The sequence below is a fragment of the Vespula pensylvanica genome, chromosome 12 (assembly GCF_014466175.1).
Source record: "Vespula pensylvanica isolate Volc-1 chromosome 12, ASM1446617v1, whole genome shotgun sequence".
In the NCBI taxonomy this organism is placed as follows: Eukaryota; Metazoa; Arthropoda; class Insecta; order Hymenoptera; family Vespidae; genus Vespula; species Vespula pensylvanica.
Window position 1 is genome coordinate 2,007,365 of NC_057696.1, and position 7,703 is coordinate 2,015,067.

Sequence of the window (7,703 nt, forward strand, 5' to 3'; positions counted from 1 at the left end):
TTTAATTTCTCATCTCTTTTGGTATAATTTTTGGTCGATTTTTTTTTTTTTTTTGTTAAACTTGTCCTGGCGTCGGTCAGCTGTTCGTATCTTTCAGGCATTTATCCGTCGTTCTGAAAAGTGAAAAAAAAAGGAGAGATGAATATTAGATTGAAAATCGTGTATTAATATTCTCGCGTGCAAATTACTATTAAATTGAATTTAATTATATAAAATAATAATAAGTAATAATAATTATCGCGATAAGCGCTGATAATACGCTTTTTATAATTCATTCCACACGGCGTACTATTTTCTAATTTATTTTGTTTTTTTTTTCTTTCTTCTAATAAGCACTACTAAATTGCAAATAGAATATTAATCCTCTGTAATTAATTGTTCTTTGTTTCGTTTCGTAATTTTTTTCTTTTTTTTTTTTTTTTTTTTAAATACATTTTTTAAACGATTGATTAGGAAAATATGATTTTTATTAATCGAATTTATTTATCATACTCCATTCCATCGGATTTATTAACAAAATATATAGAAAGAAAAAATATTACAAAGAGAAAAATATATCTTTGATTAATTAAACGAAATAGTATTGTTATCAAAAAAAGAGAAAGGAAGAAAAAAAAAGAAAAAAAAAAGAAAAAAAAAGAAGAAGAAGATTAATTTTCAACAATCGAATTATTCGCTTCGATTATCTACTCTATTTTATAATATCGTATTTATTACAAAAGATAAAATGATAACAAATTGTAATTACGGAGGATTAACGCGCGCACGCACGCACACACACACACACACCATACACACATATATGTCTATATATATATACGCACAAACATATATGTATATGTTTACATAAAAAAATTATGTAAAAAAATATACATACATATATACGCATATATATTTATTCACCGATCGATATCATATATCTTCGATATTTTTAGCGATAGCTGAAAGAGAGGCGGGAATTCGAGTCAAGGTAAAATAGCATTTCGTATAGAGATATATAAAAGACCCATGATACGTATATGTATCGTACATATGTACTATCTTTAACACGGTGGTTTTTCAATGAAAAGAGTTATCCGACATGTTAAACGTTAAAGATACGTTACGCGATCGTGATGTCGACGTCATTCGACAATTCACCTGCGCAGGTGCATACTAAATAAAGGTTTGAACCTTGTGCAATGTACAGCATCATCGCTTTCACCGATACGTTTCGGTAATTAATTATCCTTTCATTCCGACTAGATAAAAGCGCTCGATACACTCCGGAATTGAAACTCATTGAAATTCGAGAGCCGCATCGTTCCACTAATTAATTTCAATTACTAATTCGAATCGAATCCATCGAAATAAAGATTTCACCTTGACTCGATCGAGTACGAAAGGTTTCGTTGCGTTATCTCTCGTTCTACATTCTTTTTCTCTTTCTTTCTTTCTTTCTTTCTTTCTTTTTTTTTTTTTTGTTTTTTTTACTCCAAGTTTACGTCCAGTAAATATTTTGGAAACAAACAAAAACCTTTAATCGGGATGATAGATAGAAGAGAAAAGAAGAAGAAGAAAAAAAAGAAAGATTCCGATTATCTTCATTTTTCATTTTCTAATCTAACGCGTCCATCGAAAAGCATTAATTTCTAAACAATTCCCAACGAGAACATTTTCTATATAAGGATGACATAAAAAAAAAATTTAGATATACTCTTATCGATCTTATCGATAATAATTTCTTTATTCATTAAAAATTGTATTGATACTTGGACGTTACTTGCAATCAGAACGAAAGATGTAATAAACAAATTTTTCTACTCTTCTTGCGTAAAAATTTCACTTTAAAAAGGAAAGTGTAAATTGCTACATTATTGTTCGACAAACAAATTTTTAATAATAAAAAAAAAAAAAAAGGAAAACATCCATTCTTCATTTTTCATTTATTTCTATTTATCGAATTTAATCAGAATAAACAAAACTTTTAATTACGATGAAAGAAAAAAAGAAAAGAAAGATTTTAATATCTCTCCATTCTTTATAATTTGTACATTTAATTCAATTCAACGTAGAATTGTTAATTAAAAAACGTTTTATTAACAATAAAAATTATTGAGAAGAACGAAAGAAAAGGAACCATTCGTACTCACGATATTTCTGACGAACGTGCTGACAGAAACGTTCGATCGTTCGACGAATAATAATAATAATAATAATAATAATAATAATAATAATAATAATAATAATAATAATAATAATAATAATAATAATAACAATGATAATAACAATAATAATAATAACAACAATAATAATGGTAATAATAAATAATAATAATAATAATAATAATAATAATAATAATAATAAATAATTAAAAATGGATCGTATTTATTGTAGTTGCTTCGTCATATAAAAATAGAAACATTATTATTATTATCATTAATATTAATATTACTAATATTATGATTATAATTATTATTATTATTAATGTTAGTATGTTTATAATAATTATTACTGTTGTTATTATTATAATTATGATTATTATTATTATTTTATTATTTTATTATTATTATTGTTATTATTATTATTATTATTATTATTATTATTCCTATGCGGTTACACGTTTATCCGTTCGATTATAAAATCAAACTCGTTTCTGACGTATACGATTTACGCAATTCTAAGCAATATAGGATTAGAAAGATACGCTAAACGCGTCTATGCAAAGGGTGAAAAGAAAAATAAGGGAGAAAGATAAAGAAAATGGAGATATATGTGTGTGTACATACGTGTAGTACAGGTATATATTAACCCTCTATTACACATTATGTAACTTTGAAATTTGTAATAAATGATATATTAATTATTAGTTAATTTATGAATGTTAATTTTAATATAAGTTATATACTATATAATGATCATGTATATAAACTATATTATATATCACACTTAATATATAATCTATACTATGATTTATAATATTATAGTATATTATTTTTATTTTATATATATATATATATATATATAAATTATACTATAATGTTATGAATTATAGTAAAAAATTATCTACTAATTATAACTTATAATTATATACATTATTATAACTTTCATATTAAATAATTATTTGTTTTTAATCGCGAAACAAAAAACGTTAATTAAAGTTATAGAGGGTTAACGAGCTAAACATATGAATGAATAAAATAAGAAAATAAAAAAAAAAAAAATAAAGAAATAAAAAAAAAAGAGAAACAAAGACAAAGAAAAAGAAGAAAATTCTAAAAAGAAGATGTTATATATAATCGAGCCATCATTCTTAAAACTGTTATAAGTCCTTCTCCTTCTTTTTCTTCTTCCTTTCTTAACAAAATAATATTAATCAACAAAATAATATTTCTTCATTCAATATTCTTTATCTTCTTTCTAAATAAATCAGACTTATATCAATTTCAAAAATGTAAAGCTGCAATTATGTGCGTACCAGAAAAATGTGAAAGGATTGTAAGTTGGTTAGTGAAGAGAGAGAGAGAGAGAGAGAGAGAGAGAAAGAGAGAGAGAAAGAGAGAGAGAGAGAGAGAAGGGTGGGTAGGGGAGGTTTCATAGGGTGAGTTCTAGTGGATGGATTTTTTTTTCTTTTTTTTTTTTTTTTTTTTTTTTTTTTTTTTTTTTTTTTTCTTTAAAAAAATATCGAGAAATTCTCGCGCGTGCCTTCGAGACTCAGCATGGAAAGAAAAAAGAACTCTAAATTCGAACTGCACTTATCTTTTCTTCGTTTTTTCTTTTCTTTCTTTCTACTTTTTTTTAATTTTTTTTTCTTTAATCGTATCATCACACTCGAGAAGCAATGAAGAAGATAAAAAAAAGGAAGCCTTTGGAGATATCGATATTGTTACGTAATTTGCGTACGTTTTGTATGTTTATATCCATACAGGCGAGTTACCATTATGGATGAGTTTAGACGTGTATCGCCCCTTTTTATTCTTTTTTGCAAATAGATGTTCGACTCTAATTAGGGCGGTAATTAATTAGGGTAAATAGTCAGTCAGGATGGTAGTCAGTCAGTGAATGTGATTCAGGTTTAAACGTTCGGTATTGGTACGTTCGGTCTCACGAGCCTTTTGATAATAGTGAAGAAAGGTGCCAGTGAGTAGTAGTGGTGATGGTGATAGAAGTAATAGTATTAGGAGTAGTATTAGTAGTAGCAGTAGTAATAGTAACAGTAGCAGTAGTAGTAGTAGTAGTAGTAGTAGTAGTAGTAGTAGTAGTAGTAGTAGTAGTAGTAGTAGTAATAGTAAGATCTACGTTGAGAGAAATAATAAAAATAAAAGTAATAGATAAGAATAGTAACAGTAGAAGTAATAAAAATAAAAGTAGTACATAATAATAATAATAATAATAATAATAATAATAATAATAATAATAATAATAATAATAATAATAGAAGTAATACATAGTAATAGTAATAGTAGAAGTAGTAAAAGTATACAGCAGTAGTTAGTATGCTACTAACAGTACTAGTAATAGAAATAATAAAAGTAAAAATAATATACAGTAGTTGTATGATACTAATAATACTAATAATAGAAATAATAAAAGTAAAAATAATATATAGTAATGATATGGTATTAATAGCAGTAATAGAAGTAGAAGATGTAAAAATAGTACAATAGTATGGTATGATAATAGTAGTATTAGTAGTAGTTATTGAAGTAGAAGAAGTAAAAATAGTACAGTAGTATGGTATGGTAATAGTAGATTAGTAGTAGTAGTAGTAGTAACAGTGATAGAAGTAGAAGTAGTACACAGTAGTTGTATGGTAGTAGAGCTCTACAAAAAGGTGAAAAGAGTGACATACGAGCTTTGTGATCGAGAGCAATTTACGACGAGAGAGAAAGAAAAAAAAACGAAGAAAAGGGGGTGGGCTGAGGGTAAAGGTGATGGTCGGGGTTAGGGGTGGGGCGTGAGTGACAAGGATTCGTGTTGGCTATAAAAATTTGCTTAGAGAAAAAAAATAGATATGGATTTTTGTATGTTAGATTTTTGTTTTTTTTCTTTTTTCAATTACTTGCCTCGTTCTCTCTTTTTCCATCCCTCCCACCTTCTCTCTCTCTCTCTCTCTCTCTCTCTCTCGCTCTTTTTTTTTCTTTCTCATTCATACATTCATTCATTCGTTCCAATTGTACAATATTTTTGTTCTGTCTTTATCTAACTTATGTATTCGACGCAGTCTCTCTCTCTTTCTCTCTCTTTTGGTTTGTCCGTCCGTCCGTCCGTCCGTCTGTCTTTTTCTAACTCACACAATAATTCTCTCACTCTCACTCTCGTACCTGACCAATTTGATCGATTGTTTTTTTTTGTCATTTTTTTTTTCAGATTTTTTTCTTTATTTTTTTTTTAATCGTTTTTTCTAATCGTCCGACTGCAAAAAGATAAATATGAAATATAATATATATATAAATATACATACATACATATGTATATATATATATGTGTGTGTGTGTGTGTATACGTATATGCATATACATATTATAGAAAAAAGAGGTGAGTCCTTAATCAAAACTATAAAAAAAGAAAAAAAGACAAAAAAAATAAATAAATTACATATCTGTGTCCGTGTGTGTGAGCGTGTTTGTCGTGAAAACAGTATAACCTAACCTATGTTTTCTTTAATGTTTTTATTGTTTCTACTTTATATTTTGGGGGAGGAGATGTGTGAGAGAGATGTATCGAAAGAAAACGTTCATAATTATCATTATTATTATAATCTTATTATTATTATTTCGATCAGCTACTCTCTACCAGGCAACTTTCATTCACTATTACAATCGTTTTATTTATGTACTTACTTAAGGGGCTGCTGCAGCACGACATATTTAAAGACCATCGTTAGGCTGTAAGTAGCACCGATTCGAACACGAGATCATCCGCATTCCAACAAACCGAATCCCGAAAATCATTTTTCTCTTTTGCTTTTTCATTTTCTTTTTGTCTTTTTTTTCTCACGTCCTCCCGGCTCTCCTTTTTTTTTCCTTCCTTTTCATTTCATTATTTTACTTTTTCTTTTGTTCCCTCTCATATTAATTTCACGATACTCTTTGTATTTCTTCTTACACGACGCACGGTAAGAAATAATAACAAAAGACGATCGAAGGACGATTTAAGGAGTTAGGTTAGGTTGAATCATTTCCGCGCGAATTTTACGCGCCAAACTGTTTAAATTCTTTTTGGTTATAATATAAAAAAAACGACATAGAAACGAGAGATTATACGAAGAGTGAAAGAGAAAAAGAGAGAAAGAGAAAAAGAAGGAGAGAGAAAGAGAAAAATTCTTAATATTTTATTCTCTCTCTCTCTCTCTCTCTTTCTGTCTGTCTGTCTGTCTCTCTCTCTCTTTTCTTCGTTTCTTGTGACTAATTGTAAGCTTATATGCTTAAAAAGAACGGAAGGGAAAATTCATTTAGTCCGGTCATTTCTCTCAGAAGAGAAAAAGAGAGAGAATGTGTCCGGAAATATAGGTTAGGTTGGTACGCCTGTGTATTAAATCATAATGTTGAAATATTAAGTTAACATTTACTTCGTTACTTTTTCAACTCTTTATATAACGTTATTTAACTTTATTATTAATTGTTAATGTTTTCCAAGTATAAATTTCATAGTATGTATTACTTGTTCTTGTTTAAAAGATGAAAGAAAACAATTAGGTTATAAAGAGTTAAAAATGTTGTTCAGTTCTTCACTACGTAAAATTAAAGTTTACTTTTACGTAATTGACTTTGTCAAATATTTGAAAGCTTTCGTGCTCTCTCGTTGGAAGGAGGCAATGGAAGAAAAAATAAAATAAATGAAGTAGAAAAGGAAAATAAGAAAGAAAGAAAAGTATGTCAGTAATGAGATGTAAACATTGACTAAATCTTAAAGATATTAACTATAATGGAAAAGGATGAATAGGATTCGGATAAACAAAAAAAAAAACAATGATCACGGCACCCTATTTATTTATAGTGTGTTTGATTTACATGTAACTTTTTTGTTGTTCTTTTTCTTTTTAGTATTTCTTTTTCTTTTTTTTTTTTTTTCTTCAAATTTACTTTCCTATTTTCATAGACACACTGTAATGATTTTTAGTTTTATAAATGTATGCAAGTGCATAGGAAAAGGTTTGTTGTTATAATAAGATTGTTTACTTATATGTAATGGAATTTGTTAAAATTTGTTTACTTTGTTTGTGTGTGTTTTTCTTTTTTCTTTCATATACATACACACACACACACACATATATATATATGTATGTATGTATGTATGTATATACTTTATTTGTAATTAATGTATAAAAAAATTAAACATAAAGAAAAAATATATGCACTAATAGCTAAATTAGAATTGAATATGATATCGAATGAATAGTGGCGCATAAGCTAGACATAAAAAGCAAAACATGCATGATGAGGGAGAAGGAAAATAAAACAAAGAAAAAGGACAAAAACAAACAATAGCGAATAGAAATTAAACATGTGGATAGGAAGGACATATATCCCAGTTATCGTAAAGCCATGTTGAGTCGATATAATATTTAGATTTTCTCCCCACAAGAATGCAACGTTGCAACAAAAAGATGCAACGATGGTTATTGCACGTTGTTAAAAAACTAACAAATAGATTATGACTAAGGTCTTCGTTTCTCTCTCTTCTTGCTACAATGATGAATAAAAAAAGAAAAAAAAAAAAAA

The 7,703-nt window shown here is 27.4% G+C and overlaps 1 protein-coding gene across 7 annotated transcripts in view; it reads right to left on the reverse strand.

Annotated features, from left to right (window-relative positions):
- Nucleotides 1-7,703, reverse strand: part of LOC122633230 (inaD-like protein) — a 74,376-nt gene that overhangs the window by 24,672 nt on the left and 42,001 nt on the right. The window lies entirely within an intron of this gene.